Source organism: Vicugna pacos, chromosome 11 (genome assembly GCF_048564905.1).
Source record: "Vicugna pacos chromosome 11, VicPac4, whole genome shotgun sequence".
Lineage (NCBI taxonomy): Eukaryota > Metazoa > Chordata > Mammalia > Artiodactyla > Camelidae > Vicugna > Vicugna pacos.
In genome coordinates, this window is record NC_132997.1 from 64,696,775 (window position 1) to 64,722,294 (window position 25,520).

General features: G+C 38.1%; 1 long non-coding RNA gene across 1 annotated transcript in view; it reads right to left on the reverse strand.

Annotated features, from left to right (window-relative positions):
- The window catches only part of LOC140699347 (uncharacterized), a 300,931-nt gene that overhangs the window by 206,564 nt on the left and 68,847 nt on the right, over nt 1-25,520 (reverse strand). The window contains exon 2 of the long non-coding RNA XR_012077460.1: nt 9,363-9,491. This is a non-coding gene — a long non-coding RNA (uncharacterized lncRNA). The remainder of the gene's footprint in view (nt 1-9,362; nt 9,492-25,520) is intronic.

The window sequence follows — 25,520 nt, forward strand, 5'->3', positions numbered from 1 at the left end:
AAACAAACAAACAAACTTTGTAGACATGCAAAACCTATCAATTTGCAGCTGCAGACAGAAATTCATAACGTATTTAAGAGGACATGAAACTTATCTTATTTTACTACAAAGAATAAATACAAATTATACATAAGGACTTACAATTCTATGATTTAAGGATGATCAAAAGGAGTGAGTGAGCTCATCACTACACAGATTCACCTTTCCTACTTCTAAGTCAAGTGATGTTCGTGATTTTCTGTTGTTCCAAAGTGGCTGGCGGACTGATTACTACAGCTCAAATAACACAAAGTAGGGATCCAATAACCTGATAACATAAGATGAGCTGGACATTCACAGAGATTCCACGCACTCCATTGACATTTTAATTACAAATTTGACAAATGCATTTATTGGCACACCAGATAAAGGCATGCAAACTTGTCAGGCAAAACCAGAGTTATGTAAATTCATCTTGTGGTATTTCAGGCAGCAGGTGTTTGTAAGCACCTTTCATTAAGAAGTGAATTTTTACTGTGATGGCCTAAAACAAAGAACTCTCTCATCCAGTCGATCTTTAGTATATAAGAAATGTTCACATTATCTTATTTATTTATAACCAATTACTTAATAAGCATAAAGAACAAGACTGAAATAAAGTAAATCTTCACATTTAGTGCAAACAAACAAGCAAATCGTTAACTAAATAATAAATAGATAATGTCTGTCCATCATCTGTTTCATTTCTACCACAGGCAGCCTACTCTCTAGTGACTTTAAACTTCCAGTAATGATATTACTAATAAAACAGCTCTTCCTGATAAACTTGCAAGGCAATTTTCAAAAGTAACACATCGCCATACCATACACATTGCCATTTCCATACCACCCAGTGAGCATTTCTGTAACATTCTCATTCAATGAGAATAAGAAACACAAATACAGAACAATGTTTCCTGTGACTCTGAGGGAGAGCATTATTCAACACTAATAGCAAATATATTCACATGTTGCCAACAACTCCATCTCCAAGCCAAAGCTATAAATGTCTGACTAACTTCCAATAGACTATTTATGACAGTTTTCCCCTGAGAAATAATTGCAATGTCCATAAATGCCTGCAATAAGAAAACGTAGTTTGAGAAATGTATGTTTCTTTATGCTTCAGCAGAAGTTTATAATCAAAATAGCAGTGAACAAGGAGTTTTGATCACTTCAACCCTATAGTCTGCACAACCGTAATCCACAAAACTTAAAGATCCAGACAGCTGTAAAAACTTAAATATCTTTCCTAGTCAGGGAGCTTTCCTGTAGACCTTATGCTTTTTCTTGTTTCTGAAATCTAGCCATTATATCTGAACTGGATCAAGATCACTGTAAATTTTGGGAGGCTGAGCAAGAGTGTTTTCGAAGGCATGTATTTATGACATTGATTAAATAGAGAGTATGAAACGTCACCTGCATAGATGTTTATTTTATTTCTTGAATGCAGTGTTTACTCTCCTTGGGGTTATAATAATGGATGTGTTACTAAAGATGTCAAGAGAGATTCTGGTAAAATTTAATTAAACAGAGGAGTGGTTGACTAGTCCAAAGTTAATAAATAAAATTGTTTTCTCCCAAATGGAAAAATTCTGGATATTTTTCAATAACAGAGGCTAGCTAGGGCTACCCTGACAACACATGTACTTAAAAAGTAAAAGCTAAGTGAATCAAAGGAGTTTTTGGTACTTCATGTTTTCAAATTATAGGTTCGATTGATTTTTTTTTTCCCACTAGAGTGACTAGTTGTTAGACACAATTTACTTAAACTGAGTGGCAATTTAAACTGTACTGACATTAACACTAAAATAGTTCAACTAGAAGAAAGAGTAAAATCAAGCAGATTGGGTTCACACACATTGAGGTGATTAATAGAATTTTTCACTTGTTAACCTTCCACTGCAGTGTCTTAGAGATACAGGCCCAGCAGCAACTCCGTAAAACTCCAAGACTCGTTCTCAAAGAGAAGTGAATATTCAGGATGAGAAGACAGGATGTTCTCCTCTATGACTGCCCAGGGATTTCATTGAGAATATTTCGTTCAGCTTTCCCATTCCTGCCCTCAGGAGAATTATATCCTTATTACTGTCTCCTGCCCACTAAGCAGAGAGCCTAGCCCACCCAAGGCAACGCTGAGAAGCCGACTGAAGCTGCTTTGGCCTCTGAAGAAGAGCCCTTCTCATTCTGCATAACTTCCCTGCTCTTTTCCCACGTTGCCCTCAGGGTGACTAGGGACCTCAGAGCCACACCATATTCAGGCCAATATTTCTCAAGATCTAAAACCTTTCTCAACCTTGATAAACCAAGTGCTTTAACTCAGCTCTTTACTGATTGCTTTTGAAAATCTACTAAACTACTTAGACCTATGAAGCTAGAGTCATTGATGACTTACATTCTTTATGTCTGTTTCTCTTTCACCTACAAGGAATAACCATTGAGGAGACTTTCACACTTACTGTTAGGCTAAGAAAGGAAATGGATTTGGAGACTGGATTTTCTTGAGTGCTCCTGAAGTCCGGCATGGTACATACACTAGTAGCACATGTAGGGTTGTTTCGGATTCAGTTCCAAACATTACTCAAGGGTAAAAAGTCTGCACTTCAGAATCACCCGATAGATTTTCAAATACACATGTTCAGGCATTCTGACCCATGGCTGGGCTGGGGTAGTATCCAGAAACTCACATGTGTTTAAAGCAACACACATACTGAGGCACAGAGTTAAGTGCCACTTGGAAATAGATTCTGGTTATTAGATCATAACTAAGGTCCATTCTGTAATTAAATTTTATCTCCTCGATCTTGAGAGTTAAAAAATGAAGTTAAGAGATTTTTGTGCCAATCTCTCTTGATCACCAAGACTCATAAGCAGAGATTTTCAGTAGGAAACATGATGTTCTGTCAGGGTTTAAATTTAGATTTTATTTTTCTCTAAATACTTAGCATTGATGAATGAGCCAGGAGAAGCCCCGTTTGTACAGATGCCCACAGTACCCCCCGAGGACTGGTTCCAGGATCCATGTCGATACTGAAATCCAAAGATACTCAAGTCCCTTATATAAAGTGGCGTAGTATTTGCACTTAACCTACCTACATCCTCCCATATATTTTAAATCATCTCTATATTACTTATAATACCTAGTACAATAAAAATAATTTGTACATAGTTATAAATACAATGTAAAAGTTATGTAAATAGTTGCCTGCATGGGGCAAATTCAAGGTTTGCTTTTTGGAACTTTCTGTAGTTTTGTTTTGTTTTGTTTTTGATCTGTGGTTGGTTGAATCCGCAGTTGCAGAACCCAGGGAAACCAGAGGGCTGAATGTACTCTATTATCGAAACAAATAGGCAGGCGCAATAAAAAGCATCCCTGGCCAAGGCACTGATATTGTGAAAACAAATTCCCTATAGATTGCAGAGTATATGTCTCTTTCAATCAGAATATCCTGTGTGGGATTCATGCGCATAAATGACTAACTAAGAGAGCTTCTCTTTGCTGTCAGAATAGAAGTGATCTCCTAGACAGCTCTGTGAATCTTAACAAGAGCACTTCTGCCACCTACTGTCCAAAGACAGCAAAAATATTCCCAGCATCTGGAAAGCAGCAGCTCCTCTATCAGGCCTAATTTTCACTTTCCATGGCCAAGGTCAATTCAGGGTTGCTTAGAAGTAACAGGAAACAATAAAATTTCTGAAAATAACTGTACAAATTTGTTGGTTCTCACTTATTCCAAAACCAACTTGGATTCTAATAGATTAAATCATTAATGTCATGATTCATTTGTGTGACCCACATTCTGCTTAAATTTGGCTCTATAAGATAGGCTACCAGAACACCAAGTGTTTTTAGAGCCCTGTTCGTACTACAGGCAACAGTATGTGATTTCCACATGGCGTTTGTAAATTTGAGATTTTTTTTTTGCTCTGATTTGGAGGAGAATAGTCTGGCAAGTTACAACTTCATTTAAGTTCAAAACAAGAGGTTAACTGTGAGAACTGCAGTATTTTGGTGCTGAAATTCATATTTCATAAAATATAATTCACACAAAAATGCTCTGTCTGTACAAAATGCCTTTGACTCACAGCTCTGATGACTAAGCATTGCTATCTCCCTATGTGACAATGACAAAGATGCAACCATTCACATTCGGCTCCTGATCTGAAAATGATAAGACCAAACTTACTCTGAAAATAAATTGGTGAAAATAGCTACTACATACCTTATGTCTTGTACTTTAAATGATTTCAACATTTCTCTAGCCACAGTATGAGCCATGGAATAATTAATGAGAATACAGTTCACTATGTAATGAATTCAAAGAAAAGAGTTTAAAGTGATAACCAGAGCTTTCTCTTGACCCATATAATCATATACTCTTCTTTGTCAGAGACTTTAAAAAATTATAGCTAATGACTAATTATAAAGACAAGAGTTTGCCAAAACCATCATTATAGGAGTAGTCTACACCTAAACCTTCCCTTGGCTATTGCAGGGGAGCAAAATTTGCTACCTGAAAATGCATTTCTTTGGCATGTAGATTGTTTTAAACTGAAAACAATCAAGGCCCAAAAGACTCAGGAAGAATATCTAAACTTCCTCCTAACTGCCAAAAAGAAGTTAAGAGTGCCTGTCCCCATAGTTTTGCAGAGATATCTCCAAGGAATATCGGCTTAGATGTGGTTAGGGAAAACTGGCAGGCCTAGAAATCAGAGTCCACTCAGTGTCCCAATATCTCGGCAGGGCCCAGGGACATCTGTTAAAAAAACATTTCCTTTTCCATCTCCCTGTGAATTACCTTCCTCCCCTTTGAAGAACCACTGTCCTGGACATCCTTTTTTGTCTTTAGCTGAACATGGTATTCAGGGTAAGGGCTTGGGCCATTTTGGTGAGTTACTCAGTTTTCCTGAGTCTCTTCTATGTATACATGTTATTAAACTTTTGTTTAATTTTCTCCTGTTAACATGTCCCATCTCAATTTAATTCTAAGGCCTGACAGAAGGGTAGAAGAAAGTTTCTTCCTTCCAACACTACTATCATTTGCAAACAAAGAAAGCTAAATAATGTCCATTGAGTCTCTATTATATGCCAGACATTTCGGTACATCTGTATATCCCATTTAATACAATGACCCAGAGGTAAGCATGATTATTTCTATTTACCAATGAGGAAACTAACATTCAGAGATGTCAAGTAGCTACATCAAGACAGCACAGCCAGAAAATGATGGATTCAGAACTGAAACTAAGCTCTGTTTGATGCCAATATTTTTTCTAAATCTCACACAGTTTACCAATATCCAGGAAATCTCAGTAGTCATGGGAACAAGAGGAACATTCAAATTCCTAGCTCCTCCCTCTCCTCCCAAACTCCATTCATTTTTTTTTTTTTACACCATAATCTCTTAGCTCTAGGTGCTAGGAAAAGTCTTAAAGAATTTCAAATTAATCAATAAATCTCAAAGATTAAATTCTGTCTATTGTGTTTATATTGACAAGAAACAGTACATTGTACCTGATTAAGACATATCTGAAGAAAATATTCAAAATATTTTCAGCTAATGCTGGGATTTTCTCAAAGGCCTCCTAACATGTACACTTCAGTACATTAGAACTTAAGCCCAATCAATTCTGCTCAAGACTAAAATTTCTGAAACACGCCATTTGTCACTTAAATGTTCTAAGGCCTTCAATACGTATCAGTGATTTAGAATAAAATGCTCAACTAAGCATTTGAGGGGTTAAAGAGAAAAACTACAGGCCCCAAATGGTGTTACTTGTGTTAAAGCCCACGATACCAAACCTAGATTTAATACCTGACCTAACTGCAGTTTCAACCTTCATAAGAAATGTAATGTTATCAACCAGCCTAGAATTTTCTGGTCAGCACCAATGAAGTAATCTGCGACCTGAGCCTTCTTCATTCTCCAGAAAAAGAAGTAATCTACCTGATAAAACCCTACCCCCCAACAAAAAAGAATATGCCTAGCCCTAAAAATAATCCTTTCTTTCCTTTTGCCCCACCCTTCTTCCTATAAAAACCCTCAGAGCACCCTTATTTTTGCTAGATGGGATGCTGCCCAGTAAAGCCAATAGATCTTCAAATGTACCTGGTTGAATGTTGTATTTTAACAGAGACATCCACACCTAGCAGGCAGCTACTCCTAGTCTCCATTTTATGAATCTTTCTTACTAATCAGTCTCTTTTGTTAACTCATAAGAACGTGCTCTTGCTTACTCTTCTCTGCTTCTTTGCTTAAGAAATTCCCCAGGTATAGAATAACCTTCCCTACCTTGTGTGTGTGTTCAGATGCTCCTATATTTATATTTGTAAAGTCAGTCTTTCTAGAGGGCTTTATGATGTTAGCTCCCAACAGTCACTGTGTACCTCACTCTCTTCTCACTCATCAGTAGGACAGAATTCTATGCACATGTTTATTCCTATTATACTATAAGCCCTTTCAGGGCAAAGATACAATTCCATTTAATATAGCACTATGTTTATCAAGCATCTACTGTTTAATAACTAGGTACTGTTTAGGGGACCTCATGTCCCAGTTTAAAATGTTGCCTAACAAAGGGCCCAAAGAATGTGATCACAAAGTATTTGTAGAATGAAAAAAAAAAAAAGGAAACTTGCATTTTCAAAGGTACAGTAGGATTCAGACACTATACTTCCACAAATTTTATCTCAATTAATCCTAATTACACTCCTAGAAGTAAGGTTGTTTCCTAATTTTTGTAGATATTCATTATTCGTCAGTCAAAGTTTGTTCACACCTCTGTATATGCCCCTTCTTCAGTAAAGCACTCTTGACTTGAACCTTCTGAGTGAGCCATCTGTTTCCTGCTTGGTCCCTGACTAATATACATAATTAGAGCATATTATGAAGAATGGCCATAATTACTTCACTTTTGGCTCTTCCTATGACTTCAAATTTATATCCAGAATCTGAAATACAAATATGTATAGTTCATATTTTCAAACCTCAAATTTATTGCCCAAGCACCATAGACTCACTCCTAATTCCTGGCTCAATTCTAAGAGAATTATTTCTCTTAAAGAATAATATTTTAGTTCTTAATCAAAGAGAGTGTCTTCCTTTCTACCTGTACATGGAGACAGAAACATTTCCTGTCTTAGAATCATAGACACCCACGTGTAACTCAGCTGCAGGAGACATTTCTTGCACTTCTGCTTCCTAAGAGAGATACTAGAAGATAGAGTCCAACATACATGAGTAAAAAATACAGTGTAAGTAATAAATTGAAACCAAAGTAAAAACACTTGATAGATGTCTTTTAAACTTTTATATTAAATCTTTTAAGTAAGCTATACATGTTTACAAAATTTGCAGTTAGTGCGTCCTTAAGGACAGAGTACTTTTTCCTTTGCCAGGTTTGTTACTTTTTTGCCTTCTGTCTTCATGATTTCTTTGAATTGGTTTCAAATGGCATAGGGCCCTTTGGTTCTAGGCCAGTCAGTTTGTTACGCTGGGCCAGGTGGTTTGGGAAGAAGAGAGAAGCAAGAGAGGGTGTGGTTGAGCGAGAAAGAGGCTGCATCGATAATTATTATAATACCTAAATTGGGGCCCAGGGTAAGCCACCCCGAAATATGCCTTAATGACATATTGATTATTTTAAATGAAAGTCAAGAAGTAATCAATGCAAAGGGACACTCTGGCCCTCATCTCTGCTTCCTTGAAAGAGGAAATAAGTCTTCCACGTGAAAAGGTGCACTCCCTGCATCTGGAGGTAGAAGTACACCCTTACTGTCAGAGATAGGGAATCTGGGTCCCGCAGCCTGTGTAAAGAAATCCTGTTACATCTTTAACTTACCACCCCAAACTCAAACTCTGTTTAGATTCCTCACTAATTAAGCACCCAAAAACTAAGTTTTTGTCCTGTCAATTCCTCACAAATTTAGCGTTTTTTTCATCTAAAAAGTATAAAAGTGACCTGTTTGGGCCACTTCTTAGGTTCCATTTCTATGAGACCTCCACGTGCATGAATTAAAATTTGTTTCTTTTTCTCCTATTAATCTGTCTTGTTTATTATTAGTCCACTCGCAAGAACTCAGGAGGCATAAAGGGGAAATTTCCTCCTGCCTGACTCTAACACTTAGCTAAAATAGCAACCGTTACGTAATTACTAAGTAATTACTATTGTTTTCAAAACACTTTACATGTTTAACTCAGTTAATGCTCACAACAGCATGAAATATATTATTTGTTATTCATACCTTGCCAGTGAGGTAATAAAGGCACAAAGAGGATAAAGAACGTGTCCAGGGTTTCACAGCAGTAAGTAGTAACACTCTGACTTGAACCAGGCAGCCTGTGGTCCAGTGTAGAACCTGGGCTCTTAATCATGTTGCCCTGTCACTCATGCCTGAATGTCCTCCTTCTCCTTTGCCTGTTAGTTCATCTCAGCACAAAAGGAAGTAAGTAAATAAATAAATAATATCCCTTCATGATACTGTTTAAATCTGAAACAAAATAAAATGTATCTCTGAAAAAAAAAGTCATTTTGGAAATATCTGACCTCTTCTCAGTGGTGGCATAAATGCTCCTGTCAGCTGGTTCCTGAAAGCCTAGCTCACTGCCATGGTGGGAGGAAAAAGCCCCCATTTATGGGCCGCCACTGACAGCTTCAAGCCTGGGACAGTCCTGTTGACTCTAAAATGTGTACTACAGACCATTGTCTCTCAGCTACAACACTCTTCCTGGTGTCCAGGTATGACTATTGTATAATAACTGGAGTTTCTTTCTGCTGGTTTGGACGATATCTATGATAATATACCTGGAGATTGATCACAGCATTCATAAACATTCATAGTTTACCATGAAGTTTAATGTAAAAGTTTAAAAGATAGTATGTATCGAGTGCTTAAACTGGCATTTTGTTTGTTTGTTTGTTTCAATTTATTTACCCAGTACTTTTTACCCTTGTGGGTTGGACTATTTCTTCCTAGCAGACGAGACACATTCCTGCTATGTAGGGCCTTGGCTGGAGCTTTAGGGTGGCTAGGGATCTCCCAGGGTTTAAGGTAGGGATTTCCAAACCTGGCTAATCATCGGAACCACCTGATCAGAGTTCTACAGATATAAGTTCCCAGGCCCCACTCCGGAGCTTCTAATTCTGGTAATGACGAGGCTCCAGAATTTGCCTTTCTAGCTCACCAAATGATTACGATGGTTTGCCAGTGCAAAGATTTCACCAACTTGACTGCCTTGAGAAGCTGTGAATCTCCAATGGGCTGGCCAGGAAAATACGTTTTTATAACAATTCCAACAGATCAGATCATTGAAAAGAACTTATAAGACGTTGCAGAGTATACTTACCACTTATCTAAAGCTTTTAATAACAGCAAAAGATACCATGCAGAAGGAGCAAAAGAGCAGGCAAACATCAGGACCCTCAAATCTTCACTGGGACAGCTCTGTGAAAGTCTTTCTTGCTGGAGAGTAGACCTATGTTACAGAGAACAAACAGCATATTTCAGAATGGTTGTTTTCTCATCCCTATGACAAAGACACAAGGTGGCTTTTCTTGGCTATTTACCATGAGAACTTGAGGGGGTTCCTGGAGGTAAAACCCCTGAATGTACAGGGAATCTCCTAACCCTGAGGCTCTTAGGATTTTCTGATTCTGAAGCTAGTACATGCTCAGCCTCCAGCAATTCATCAAAATTACCATGTAAGTATTCCTACCAGTTTCTAGCTTCATGCTCTCTGCTCCATGTAAGCAGATGTCAGCTGTGTTTCTGTATTCATTTGTCTCTCTAGCTTTCGAAGTGTCAGTTTGCCCTGTGATTTCAATTCTATGATGGGTACAGGAAAAATTGTTGATTTTCAGTGAATTCAGTTTTTTGTTTTTGGTAAGGATGGAAGTAATGACTTCTAAGCTCTTTGCATGCCAGATTAAAACTTGAAGTCTGGGGTATTTTTATAAAGAAACTCTGAGTCTATGTGGGAGTATAAGTGAGAGGAAATATCACACCAGGAATGGCCTGTAATCCCTTTTTATACTGCAGATAATATGTACAGAACTTAGTTTACTATTTTCCTATCTGCAAAAGCACATTTATGGGGAAAAAAATCAATAGCATTGCCAAGCTTATATGGAAATATTTTCTTAATTTAAAAGTAAAAAAAAAAATCAAGTCCATTTTAGAACATTTTTGTAAAAAAAAATTTTAAGAAGCAAAAATTGCTAGCTTATGACATAAAAATATTCATGTTCTGTCATTCTGTAGAAGACACAAACTAGTTGATATGTCATGAAAAGAATATCTTCAGCCAGAGTGATTACACTCCCATCCCTCTAGTTTTCTTTATAGGAACCCCCAAATGAGCAGCACTGCCCACCTGTAATGGAGAAACGAATGATTCAGAGAAAACATTGATCATGATTTGGTTAGCATAATGTACTAGTCTAAAGTAAAGCAACGCTCTAAAATCTTTCTTCTCTTACCACTTTTAAAGTATTCCCTTTACTATATAAAGAACGCACGTTAGGCTGGTGTTTTCTTGAACTTGCCTATTTCTTAAATGTAAGCCATCAGGAAGTTTTGGATATAAGTAAGCATAATAAGAAAGCATATTATCTTACTTTTGCTACTAATTTACATTGGTTATTCTATTCAGTTCATCCACTATTCAGCCCATCATTTAAATTAATGGCATGAAGCAGTAGTTGCTGAAATCTGTAACTTGCACCTAATATGTATTCTATAGATTTTTTAAACTGGTATTAGGCATTATAACAATGTTCTTTTTTTAAATTTTCCTTTGAATCAAAGTGATGATTCATTCTCTATCCTTCTCTTAATACTTAAGATACTACAACATATTTGGGAATACACATATATACACAGACACATGCAAATATTATTTATTTAGAATCACAAAGGATTTTACACTGATATTTTTCATATGTTTCACAGAAAAGATATTGGTATTTCTAAATTTTCTGACATTATCATACGTCAAACAAGAAATGACTTAATCAGCCATTCATAAATCATTCAATTTTGCATGTGATTGGGAAATATGTATTAATTGGGAAAAATGCATATAACCATAAAGAATATTGACTTTTATCATGTGAATGGAAGGTGACCATTGTGGTTATCCATTGGGAATAGCATGTTTGGCCCCTTAGGGTTTACTTTGCACTATAATTTCAAGTCTTTAAAAGTTGTATCTTTTATGAATTACAAAATTATTTTTCCTCACATCAAAATTTGATTCCTTTATGTGAGTTTACCAGTTCAGCATAAATTATTTATTGCTAACTCTTTCTGTAAGACTGCAGAAAATATGTTTACCTCTTTAATATACTTTTAATCAAAAGTGGAATGGAAGGGAGTGTAGCTCAGCAGTAGGGTTTGTGCCTAGAAAGCACAAGGGCTTGGGTTCAATCCCTGGTATCTCCATTTAAACAAATAATAAATTAAAATAAAATAAAAAGTGGGATAGACTCCACAGGAAACAGTTATATCAGAAGGGTGGGAAATTTGACTAAGTTTTTGTTTTTTTATGAAAATATTGACAAGAGAATTTCCTGTATTAGTTTTGATCTTTACTAAATCTTTTTCTATAAATAAAGCAATCTCTGACTGAAAGTGACAACAGAGATGTATCCTCTGTTTATATATTTTCTGAACAACAGTAGGAAAAAAGATAAAAAGGAAAGGCTGAATTTTTTTCTCTTGTATGAAACTATATTGTGATCACCCAGTAGTGTTGTGTATACAGAGACCTCTCTAGACATTTTACTTGTTGAAACAAATAATTACCCTCATCTAGCACCTTACTAGATGATGTTCCATAATAATTTTGATAAGGCAGCTTTCCAAACTAATGCAAAAAAAATTTTTTGAAGCATATGCTACCTTAAATTGCAAAATAGTTAGTGACTATTAGAAATCTTAAGTGAGCCTTGGAAATTCTCTTTCTAAATCACGTCCATACCCCCAACTTCACAGGTCTGGAAATTATGTCACTGGAAGGATCTCAGAAATGTTAAAGTAGTGACTGCAAGTCTCTGTTTCCTGACTTTCAACCGCAGTGCTCTTTCCAAGTCAAGTTTCTCTCAGCTCATCTCACTAGCCTGGGGCACAGGATGGTGTCCATCTAATAGTTATTTGAAATGTGCAAAGATGAGAGAAACTCTTTCACTGGGAGGGAATCACTGCCCAGACAAGCTGTAAAATGTGGCAACAAGGACGAAAACAAGCAAAGAACCTCCTTTGCAGATGTAGAGGGATTAGCTAAGTCCCCACAAGGTGCAGACTTTGAGAACAATAGATGGGCACAATTCACGGGGTTTCTGTTTTTCTGAATGGAATATTCACAGTGAGTGAAAAAGGAATTAGACCCATGGAGGACATTCTGATAGTTTCTGAGGTGGAATAATACAAAGGGAATTTAAAAAAAAGTTATCTGGGAAGGCAAAAACAAAGTTTGAATGATAAATTTGATGGAGTGTTAGCTGAGTTATGACCTGTGAATCCCTGTCCACGAAACCTCAGTCAGTTACTCTTTTCTCATTAATTCGGGAAGAATTTGGATCTACATAAAACTGAATCCTGCTTCAAAGTGAGCCCTAGACTAGAAAAATGTGTGCCCACAGGGGCCCTTCCATCCTGCCATACGTAAACCAGAGCTTCCCAATCTGTGGGCAGAAGCATATTGGGTCCTTAGATATTGATCCTTGTACCCCCTCGAGGAAGCTAGCTGGATGGAGTCCGAAGCAGTCGGAGCCCCAGGTCAGCAAACAAGAACTATGCTCTCAGGGACAGAGTATAAAATAGGAGGTAAGATGATGAAATAAAGGGACACATTCTAATTCTGTAGTCATCTCAGGAAGCTACACATGTACTAAGGAGAGACGACCCTGTAGTAAACCAGGCTGTTACTGCAACTCTCCTTCCATTCTTGAGGTGGTTGGGTGGAAGTGAGGTGGCTCAGCTGAAGGACAGCACACTATCAGGCACTAGCACTGATTTGCAAATGCTTTAAGTAAATGACATATGAGCTCTAGTCATTGGGCTTTTCAGACATTCTTTGTAACCAGAAATCTCCAGTTGTCACCTGATCAACCAGGGCATTTCTGCTCCCTGCAATCAATATAAAAAGTTGTGCGGTGAGAGAGGCAGCGCCCTCTCCTGGAGCACTTCTCAAGGAGCATTCAGTTACACCCAAGCACACCTTTCTGTGAGAAGAGCCTGGGAACCACATGCATTCTACTAATTTTTTGTTTCTCCAGTAAATTTGGCTTTACCCAGGAGAAAGTAACTCTCCTTATTCTATGGTTACAATCTGGCTTTAAACTAAACTAAAATTTAATTGCAGAGAGAGAGAATGGTGGAAAGCTAAACGTCAGGTTTTGGAGTTATGGTCAGTCTTGAATTTAAACAGTGCCTCTGGCACACAGTGCTTGCATGACCGCAGGAAATGTGTTTAATTAGGATGTGAATATTGATGATGCCTACTCACTAGATTCACATGAGGACCAGTAAAGAACTGTATGTAAAGCACTTATACTGAGTCTGGGCAAAAGCAGGTACTCAATAAATATTAGCAGATGTATATGCATAATGCAAAACAGAGGATGCAGCAAATAGTAGGTAATTTGTCCGCCTCTTTTCTCCCAGCTCAACCAATCAGCATTTTTTCTTTGTTAACAGACTTGGTTCCATTCATTTTGGCTGTTTATATACATGAATTCACCTTTCATAGGATGAACATTCATCTGATTGAATATAAAACAATGACCACAACTACAACAGTAACAACAAAGCTTCAGTCAGTCAGCACTTATAGGAATTTATAGGAATACTTAAAAGAAGATAATAGATGCCATTTTACAAGTTCTGCTTGAATAAAATTAACACTTTTAATAGTAACCAATCACCTCCTTTATTCTACCTCAGTTTAATTTAGTAGACATCGGTTTTCTTCAGAACATCTGCTTTCTTGAAGATATTGTGCTAAGCATTGCAAGAAGGAAAAACTGAATAAGATACAGTCATTGTCTTACCTAAATCATGGGGTTGTTTTGAGAATTAAATAATAAGATACTTTTCATAAATACTTATTTTTCAGGACCATTTCTGTTGTAAATTACTAAATCAACTTGATTAAACAAATATACACAAAGAGTGGGAAGTGGGGCTAAGAGGCTCCGGTAATCAAGGTTCAGGACAACCTGGATTCAGGCAAGACTAGATCCAGAGACTCCAAAAAGTAACAAATAATCTTTTCCTTTCTTTTCAACAGCTCTGTTCTATTTCTGCATCCTGTGTGTTGCCTTCTGTTTCAGACTCCTCCCCTTTGTATTGCTAAGATGGCTAACAGCAGGCAGAGATTCACATTCTCATAGTTTAGCAACCCAACTAAAAAGTAAAGTTCTCTTTTCCATGCTCTCAGCAACAGTCTGAGTACTGTGTCTCATTACAGTGACTCTGTTCAGGTTAGCAACTGCAACCCAATCATGGAAGGAGATGGAATGATTTGATCTGACCCAGCCTGTGTCAGGAAAATTTTGTTGTTGACATTAATCTGAATTTCTTATTTTTAAAATTATCAGGTGAGGATTATATGTATACATTAATATCAAAAGGATATTACAGTCATTCTTTTAAATATGAAAATAACTTTGCAGATATCTTCAGCTTTTTAAATAAAGTCAGCTCCTATAGTAAAATCTTTAGGTTGTAACCAACGTGATCTGAATTCTCTAGGCAGGTGTTTAACAAGAAGATCGCTGAGTAACCACTGAGCACGTAAAATTAATTTATAAGTGTTCCTTAGGAAAAGCATGTTAGCTCTTTTTCTGTCCAGTGGGGTACATTTTTGTTAAAACATCAATAGGATAATTGTATTTCTCAGCAAAACTTACTTTAGTCTCAAGTGAGACAAAAAAAAAAAAATCTAAGTCCACAACTAAGATAGAAACTAGTGTTGTCATCGATAAAGAAGCTGCAGCCATTCAAATTAGCCAGAAGTTGAGGCTGTTTGGCTATTTTTGTGGCTGTACAGTGTCCTTTTCTCAATGTTCAGACATGAATAGAGGGGTCTTTTTATATCTTGTTTGACCACAGTTACTGGTGGTCTCTGATTATTGATAATATTCTGAGAAAAGTATTTAGACTCTGTGGGAAGGAGTATAGCATGCTGCTAGCAACCAGGACATTATTTTTAAACCTTCTGGAGTTTCATAATTCCAGGAACAGAGGATTCTTTCCCCACCCCACTCCACTGTTTCTTAAAGATTATTAGTCAGAGAGTTTCATCAAAATTAATCTTCTGTCGTTTTCCAGGTCAGTCTCTGAAATAAAATCAATTAGAGTTGAAAAGCTGAAAGCATAGAAGCATTCAAGATTTATTTGTAAGATTCATTTGCAGTAGAAAGTGATGAACCATATAAGATTTATGTGTCACACACTGAAACACACAACACATTTTTTACCAGCAAATTTACTTAACTAGCTGTAGCACCTTCTGCAAATATAAAGAAGCAAATAAATACTTCAGTTTAGTATTCTTATACATAATATACAATTACCAAGTGAAATCTGATGGACCTAAAAGCTAGATAGTTGGACTTAGCTTCTAGATATTGAGGAATACTAATTTAGAAATCCTTTAAATACTGTATCTGCATGTTTTTTCTCAGCATACGATATATTTAATAATTTATGTTTGTTGAATTTATTTTTACTTTAGTTAAGATTCTTTCACATGCACTTTTTCCACTTAAATTGCTTCTCTAAGATAATCATAGGAGCCTACACTGTTGAGTACTTCGGATGTGATAATTACACAAATTTTGTTTCATTTAAATTTTACAAGTAGTAGGCAGAGGGTACACTTACTTTAGTTATTTTGATGAGGAAATCAAAAATTAGAGAACAATTGGCCAAGGGGGTGCAAATAGAAGGAAGTAGACCCTGGAAACTACTGCACATTTTCCATATGCTTTACAGCCATGTTTTACTTCTGCCGGAAGGCAAGAATTTGTATGCAATTGTATATGTAAGAGGGATTGGCAAACTAGGACTCATATATAATTTTCAAGCATTATTAAGTTGAGATGAGATGCAGGGAGAGCTCAAGATCCCATCAATCATTTCTGATTGTTACTCAGATTTTGTGAAACAAGTACAGTACGATTTGCAGGTCTCTATATATTGTCTTGGTCATGTCTCAAAGAATGAAATGGAATTCAAATGTATAGTAGAAGCTTTTTAAAATGACCTCCATTGGACTGAGAACCTAGTAATCAGTACTCTCCAGTCTTATGTAAAACATACTGACTGACGGTCTTAGCAAGCTCAATGCTCAGAGCTAGGAACCTACTTTCACATACGCCTACAAGCTCTGCTCTGTTTACACAATCATCTTCCAACCCATGCTTTGTCTGAGAATAGGGTTTCTACTTAGTAATAAAGGGTAAATCCACACAGATTCAGATTCAGTTAAACACAATCCATTTTAATTGCAATTCTTCTTCCCTCACTTAACACTTCAAACAACAGACTTTTCTGCTGGGTGAAACAGTTCGATGAGCTGGGAGAGATTCTGTAAGATAGACATTTGGAGATCACCACCTTGTTGAGAACTCATGCTTTTAATGACAATCGTGGTTGATTTTCTACTGTAGGTATTTGAGGTGTTTGATAAGTTGAATTTGTCACTAGAATAAAAATCCCATTAGGATTCCTATCTTGTCTGTTCACTGTTGGCTCCCTAGCACATGTCATAAAACAGATATGCAATAAGGAAAATTCCAAGTGTCTCTCACTATGATCATGCTTTTCTTCTGTAGAGATGAGCTTCCAAATGAAATGTAAGCTCCATAGAAGTTCTATAACCACAGATTCATTTCATTACATTCACATTTTCAATTTGAAAAATATACAGCAAAGTATATATCCAGTAGCACAGAACAGAAAATGATTCCATGATTTAGTCCATTAGATTTTTATAGTGTCAAGTAAATATTCTTGGGGAACTTATTCCACTGTAAGAAACTAAAAAGATAAAAGAAATTATTGAGTTTTTCTGACTGCTAATTTGTTTTGTTTTGTTTGTTATACATTTGCTATGACCTTGGTGGGAAATAAGGAATTTTTCCTTTTATAACAACTTTTCCATGTAAGTTTTAGACTTCTCCTGAGAAAAGAGACTATTACTCCATAAGACTATTGAAAAAGAGGATTCCTGGGAGTGGAAAGCTGATTCAATTTACACTTAAGATATTTTTGTATCTTGAGGCAAACCACTCATTAAAGTTATCTTAGTTTTAAAATCTTTATTGTGGACCTTTCTGTTATTCAGGACCCACGTACATTTTTATGTTTCATTTTTATTTGGAAAATTAAAAATAGCAAAATCACAGCTTTGACCAGAAAGATTTTAATTGTGAAAGTAATACCAGCTCCTGGAACAAACCCCAAAATAGTTTTATTTGAGGAAAATTATGGATAGAAGTTTGTTTTTCACCAATAAACACAAACTGACAAACTACTCTGAGAACTGCTCTCTTCTGAGAGATTTAGGTACTAAGCTCCTTCTGTTATATGGTTTTCAAAATCGTTAATTTGTTCCTAGTTTGTCAAGTATTTTTATCATGAGATTGTGTTGTATTTTATCAAATGTATTTTCTGGGTGTGGCATTGTCCTTTATTGTATTAATCCTTTGTATTATCTTGATAGATTTTCGTATGTTCAAACAGCCTTACCTTCTTGGGATATATTCTGCTTTATCATGGTGCCTAATCCTTTTTATATGTTGCTGGATTTCTGTTGTTGATTATTTTGTGTCTATTATTTTGTGTTCATAAGAGATATTGGTCTAAACTTTTCTTGTGATGTCTTTGTCCAATTTTAGTATCAGGGTGATAATGGCCACGTGGAATCTGTTGGGAAGAATTCCCTCCTCCCATTTGTGACGTTTTGGAAGAGTTTATGAAGAATTGACATTAATGCTTCTTTAAGTGTTTGGTAAAATTGACTATTGAATTTCAGGTCATGGACATTTTTTGTGGAAAGTTCATTTGTTTGCTTATTACTAAATCAATCACTTTACTTGTTACAGGTTAAATCAGATTTTCTGTTTCTTCCTGAGTGAGGTTTAGTACTTGGTAACTTTCTAGGATTTTTTTTCCTATTTAATTGAAATTCTAATTTGTTGATATATACTTCTTTCTCATATTACTCCCCTAAAATTTTTCTTCCTGTAAGTTCACTTCTAATGTCTAGTCTTTTTTTCTTGATTTTTTGTAATTTGACTTTTCTTTCTTTTTTGTTCAGTCTAGCTAAAGAATCGTCAATTTTGTTGATCTTTCAAACAAGCAACTTGTTTTTTTTGTTGATTTTCTCTGTTTCATTTACTTTATTCTCTACTCTTTATCATTCTTTCATCTCTATTATTATTCTCTATTCTGTATTATTTTTTCCTCCTGCTTGCTTTTTGTTAATTTTTTTTCTTCTTTCTCTAGTTTCTCAAGGTGGATGTTTAGATTGTTGTATTGGGATCTTTCTTTTTTTAAAAAAAATAGTCATTTAAACTATAAATATCCTTCTAAGCACTACTTTAGCTGCAACTCATAAAGTTTGATGTGCTGCATTTTCATCATTTTCATTCATATTGATATTTTTAAAACTTTTCCTTGAGATGCTACTTCACATCCTCTAGGATAGCTATAATTTTAAAAAAGACCTACACTAACAGTTGTTACTGAGGATGCAGAGAAACTGGAACCCTTATATCCTGCTAGTAGGACTGTAGAATTGTGCAATCACTTTGAAAAAGTTTAGCAATTCCTCCAGAAGTTAAACGTAGAATTACTATCTGACCCAGCAATTCAACTTCTAAGTATATAGTTAAGAGTATTATAAACATAAGTCCACACAAATTCGTGTACACAAATTTTCACTGCAGCATTAATCATAATATTCCAGTAGTGGAAACAATCCAAAAATCTATCGACTTGTGAACGGTTGGGTGCAGTCAGGGAAATATTCATTCAAAGTGAGAGAGCTAGTCAAGTCCTGAAGGATAGTGTTTGGTTTGGGAGAGTGAAAGGATGAATATATCCTAGGCAAGGGGATAGTGTGAGTAAAGATGTACCACTATGAGTATTCACTGTGAGTCTGGACGTTGTAGAGCCATCAGGTGGCAAGTAACAGACACCTACTCTAAACTGACATAAGCAATAATAAATTGAATACTCACAACTGAACTATTTCCTAATGTTCCTCCCAATCATTCCAGACGGTAAGATCCAAAGTATCAAAGGCAAATAAATGTGTTTTAATGTTTACAAGGAAGTCAAGATATATGGACATATGGTCAGAACTCTAGCTCTAGCTCAGCTCTTATTCTTTCCACATACTGACTTCATTCTCAAATAGGCTTTTTCTAAGCATCAGGAAAGATAGCTATTAACAGTCCCAAGCCTGTCCTTCCCTTAGAGACTCTCTGGTTACACATAGCAATTCTTAGGAAAGACTTGTCAACTTTTCCTGAGTGACTCACCCATCACTGAAATAATCATGTGATCTAAAGGCTAAAATATATTGGCTGGGCATAAATATACTGCCACATGCCAATAGGGAGAGCAGCCCAGTTAAACCACATGGAAAAGGTTTACCGGAGAAAAGAGAACTTCATTTTCCAGAGGCAGAAGGAAGAGATTTTGGAGAAGTAACAACACCCAATGCTCAGTACATATAAATTTGAGTGGACTGTCCTGTTGGAATGAACATTTTCAATTTGTTTCAGGGTCACAAGAAATAAGGGAGGAAAGTTAATTCAGACTAGACTGTGGAAGATCTTGAGAATAAGCAAGTTTTTATTTTACACTTTTTTTAAAGAAATAGTGATGCTCTTAAAGTCATTTTAAAGAGATTCATCTAGCAGTGGAATAAATAGCAGTAAGTGAGGGAAAAGAAGCTGGTGTCTTAGGGGGTTACTTCAAACATCTAAGGTTGAGGTGACAATGCTTTAATTTTTTGCTACTCTTTTCTTATTTTCTTGAAATGAGATTATAGGAAATGATACTTGGAAAGTATTTTATCTTTCAAACATTTGAGGATCTCTTTGTAGTCCAAAATGGTGAACTATAATGAAAGTGTCATGGACACCTGATGTTAAGCATTTGTTCAACATTTTCAATTATATTACTCTGCTAATTTATAGCCACAGAATTTAAAAACTACCCTAATGGACTATTTGCTGAATCAGCAGAGCATTAGGTGTGACACTTCAGGAAAGATAAAGGATAGCTTGGCTTTGTTCTTTCCTTACTCATTCAAATGCTCCTTCACTAATTTCTTCCACAAACACGCATGGACCTTTGACTACCTAATCCAGGACAGATCTAATTTCTTCCACAAACACGCATGGACCTTTGACTACCTAATCCAGGACAGATCCTGCCCTGGGATGACCCCTCTCTCTCAAGACAATAAATGGCAAGCCATTCATGGCATGCTAACAGGACAGGAATTCCTTCCATGTAGGTGTTATTCAGATTCTCAGATGAGGAAACTGAGGCTCAGACAAGTGAAGTTACTTCTGAGGATCACCTGTCTCAGGAGGGAGGAAACCCTGACCTTCAAATGACAAGATCACTGCCACATTGAGCAATTGCAGTGCTTTCTCTTTGGCCTGGAATGTGCTTCCTAGTACTTTTATTCTTTTTTTTAATATTTTTTTATTGATTTATAATCATTTTGCAATGTTGTGCTAGTACTTCTATTCTTAAGGACTATTTCTCATCCCTAGGGAGGCCTTCCCAAACTGCACAATCTTCAGATCCAGCCTCCATTATCATCTCAGCCCCTTGTTTTTTCTTTATAGCAGATACTGTATTAATATAAATACGTATCAACTTTCCCAACTGGACTCTCAGTTCGAAAGGGCAGTTATGTTCTTCTTTGTCTCTCAGTTCCTATCCCAGCACCTGAATAGTGGCTACCAGGAAGTAATGTGTAGAATGAGTGAGCAGGGATGGGGATGTGTGATGTCTTAGTGCAGCCCTTGGCCCACTGCAATTCTGAGTTTTGTCACTAGATGGCAGGGCTGACCTGTAATTTCTCTTTGGGAACTTGCTTAGAGGAGGATGATCCTCAGGATGTCTGTCTTTCACTAGCACTCCTTGGAAGCCAAACTGAGCAGCCTGAAGGGATACAAACCCCTCTGCCCACCATCCCATTTTTATTTAAGTAGTCAATTGGGGACCAGATGTTCGTGAGTCAGTCTAACCTGCTTACTCTGGGTCTCCCATGAGTCTGTTCCCCTACCTGTTGTAGGAAGCTCTCATTCTTGGTTCTCTTTCTCTGTCAGGGGAGTTATTTCTTAAGGGCTAGGGGTCCCATATACATGTAACACTCTGATTATCTTTCCAACATATTTTTGGTTTTTAAGTACTTTTATTATGGCCACTTAACAGCTGGAGGACTGAGGCTTACAAGGTGAGAGCATTTGGCTAAGTTACAATACTCAGATCAGAATGAAGTAGAATCAGGAGTGTGTATGTCCTCTTCCTGTCCTCCCTCCTGCCTTGGGTGGGGGGGGGGGGTGGCTGGTGACTGGGCACCCAAGGGAATGTGGAGGAGGAGCAGCTCGCAACTAGCTCTTCTGGAGCTGTGGCTGCAACTAGTCTCTTCCTGGCCTTTCTGGCAGAGAACATCTTCCTTAACCCCCTCTCCCTCGCATTACATTGCCCAGCCACTCTCTTCTTACTGGACCTTCCTGTCCAGTGGTACTCTCAACTATATCTTCAACTTCCCCTTCCAGAGACGTGATCGTGGGCATTGGCTGGGTTCCCCTGACCTAAGAAGGTATCAGCTTGGGCATCCATAACAAAATAGCACAGAATTGGAGGCTTAAGCAACAGACATTTATTTTCTCACAGTTCTGGATGAGAATCCAAGACAAAGGTGTCTACAGAGATGGCTTCTGATGAGACCTCTCTGCAAGGCTGTAGACAGCCTCCTGCCTGTTCCCTGTGTCCTCTTGTGGGATTTTCTGTGTGAGTGCACAGAAAGAGGCCATCTCAGAGCCCAGAACCAGCCAGGGACACCCCTCTTCCCTTTCTGGCTCTCAGGCTCTCCCATGAGGCTTGGCTGGAGGAATCCCTGATGCTACGTATGCTGACAGCGGGCCCACTCAGGGCATTCATGTCCCCCTGTACACTGATGTGGACATGCAGACACACCTACTGTGCCAGTTACCAAAGGATTCTTGGTGCCGATTTACTGTTCAATGTACGCTCTATGATAAACCAGAGAATTCCTTTAAGCATTTCTCCTTTAAAGTGAGCGCTATCAGCATTCACAGTAGATGGCACTAGAGAGAAGCTGCAAGAAAAAGGGACCTCCAGTTTCCGGATGGGACTTGTGGGCTTGAGAATATCCTGAGAGCTCTTTCCCTGCCAAGCCCCCAACAGGCAGTCCCTCGGTGAGCGAGCCAGCGTGCCATCTAGACCTAGTCTAACCGCAAACTTCGCGCAGCCCTCTCCGCGGGGCTGGGAATTGCACGGCCGCAGCAGGCTTTTTTGCCTGCACAGGTGCCCTGATTTCCCCTGTGCATCCCCCAGCCCTGAGGTGTGTCTCCAGCAATCCCTCTTCCTTCTGAAGCAGCAGCTCTCTGCCCAGGACCAGCATGCCCTAGGCCTGCTGCATCTGCCTGCACTCCCAATGCCCAGCCAGAGTGGCCGCAAGCTCTGCTGGCCTCCCTGCCTCTGCTCCGGAGGGTCGAGTCCCACGTCCCATGGCTGCAGAGCAGCTCTGGCCAGGCCAACTAGCACAGTTTGCTGCCATCCGCTGGATTCAATTCTCCAGTAAGGTCTGAACCATAGGGAGTGTTCTCATATGGCAGTTACTTTTAACCATATTTTAAGAATTCTTTATACTAAACTTTCCTGTTTAGATCATTGTGTGGTTTGATATGAGTTCAAATGCCCTTGTTGATGACTTAAATGAAGGTGTTTTAACTTGCTTGCTTATGACAAAGACAAAAGAATTATTTTTAGAAGTAAAGTTGTTCTGATATAAGAATGAAGTAAGCTGTGTCAGGATGTCATCATCTCATCTGTTGTCTCTGATAACTGCTCAGTAGCTCAGTTGCTGAAGGGCCCTCTTGGGGGCTTATCAACAAAAAACAGATGAAGAAGCATCTATGGTGTGGGGACATTAAGACCAGGTACCCAGAGTTTGTGAGGACCATCCTCTCTGAGAGTTTTGGTCTGAGCAGAACTGCCATTTGCTGATCTAGCTCTGAAGACCTTAGGGCATTAGCTCCCACCATGGTAGAAGTGACTCTTCCCAGCGGCAGAGAAAGCATGCAGTGACCCTTGAAGACCATCTTGCCCTCCAACCCTGGTGCCATCATTCCCTAGCAACGTGCTCTGTAACAGGGGACTCTCACTCTTGTGCTGACAGCTGGACATCAGCTTTTGGTTGGTGGAGCCTCCTCTCCCAAGAACCTCTTATGGGTTTGGGGTATGTTATTTCTTTATTGGCTTATTAAGAGACATTACTGTGTATGCTATTGGCTTGTGAAATTTCTGCAGTTAACCTGTGTTAAAGAAACCATTGGCAAAAACAATCTCAGTCTCTAAGCATAATTTTCCCCCAAATAAAACTCTCTACGTGTTAGAGAGAAGCAGCCTCACAGGGAGGATGCACTGGTGGTAAGGATACAGCAACCCTGGGAGGGGGCGTGAGGGAAGGAAGGGAGCAGAGAATGTCTGAGAGGACTCTGAGATCCAAACGTGTTACAATTTCTGTGGCAAAGGAGCAGGCCCTTGTTGACTTAAGTTCCAACATTCCTTTACTGCAGCTACCCACCTACCCTGTGTTCAGGGCCATAACCTAGGCAAGCTCAGACTCCATCATGCAGGCAGCTGTGACAGGCTCTTACCTCCCAGCCCATGGCAGGTATGACCTATGACCTCTCTGATGTACCTTGTAAGATGCTATGAGTAAATATATTTGTCTTTGTTGAGAAGAAAGCCCATGATATTTTCATATTCTCAAAGCATTCATGAGCAAAAATGAGCAACTGGAAACAACAGTGTAAGTAGAAACAAAGGACAGAAAGTTGGAGAAGATCAGACATTGGCCACAAAGGATACTGATGATAAAGAAAAACCATGTGACCACTGTCAGCTGTCTCTCACAGCCAGACTATGGCATTCTCTGCTGACCATAAATAATTTCACAGAACACCAACATAAAACAAGATCATTCTCTTATGAGTGTGAAAAATAACAAACAGAAACCTCAATTAAATAGCGTTGGGGGAGCTCTCATGCCCTGTAATGACAGCAGTGCCCAACAGGGAGAAGGACTCTCCTTTCTTGGCAAGGACCCAGCCAATAAAAAGCCATTGTCTCTTGTTTACTATAGCCCTCCCAACTTCCTTTTCTTTTCTATAAAAGAGACCCTTCCCTTGCTGTATGGGACTTGTGTACGGCCTGCCATGATTGCAGACCCTGAGTTGCAATGCTCTGCTGATCCTGCATAAATCCCTCTCTGCTGAAGCAATATCTGGCAGTCTATTTATTTCAGGTTAACAGGAGACACAATGACCATTCCAAAATTATATCTGGACACAGATAAAAAGTCACTCTATGAACCACAAAAATGAAAACATGTCCCTCTCCTGGCTACCATGACTATCTGCTGTTCCTTTACAAAACATAGCTTTGCCTTGTCCTATTCCTCTCTCCTCCTACATAAAATTTATTATAATAACTCAGTGATGGAATTGCTTCATCTTATTTGCAGCATCCTATCTAGTGTAGACACCTGTTCCTTAAACCTTTCCCCCAAATCACTCAATGCAATGCCAAATCCCACAAAAAAAAATTCCCTCCTGAAGACCTGTTACTGAGAAGTCATATGACTCACCACTGTTTGTAACGTCCCTATTGTAGTAATGCGAAAAAAAATCTAAAAGACTTTAGGGGTGTTTCTGGTAGTCTTTGCCTGGAGGGCAGTCTAACACTTCTCATTTACTAGAAACACAGTGACATCACATCCCTGTGGGAAAGAGGACAAGATTCAAAATCTTATTTTATAGATGTGAAAACTGAGGCTCAGCCAGAACATGTGGTCTGTCTAAACTCACAGTCATGAGCTCAAACCAAACCTTCTGGTTCTAAATCTCAAACCATACCTCCCAGATGGGGTTGCCCAAGAACACTGCTTCCCAAGGTAGGAAGACTACTGTGCTGTCATCCTGGAGGCAGTGAAGACCTTGTCTTAAGCAGGCTGGCATGGTGAACTGCATGCCATGTTGCTCTAAGTGTGGACCATACAGGGGCATACCATGGCATATAGCCAAGACAGTGGTGTCCTGATTCACAGATGAAAAAACAGAATCTGAAGGAGATGGAACTTGGGCAAGCTCATCCAGCCAGGAAGTGGCTGAGCTGGGATTCCATTCCACTAGAGGAAAGGGATGTGTGTGTG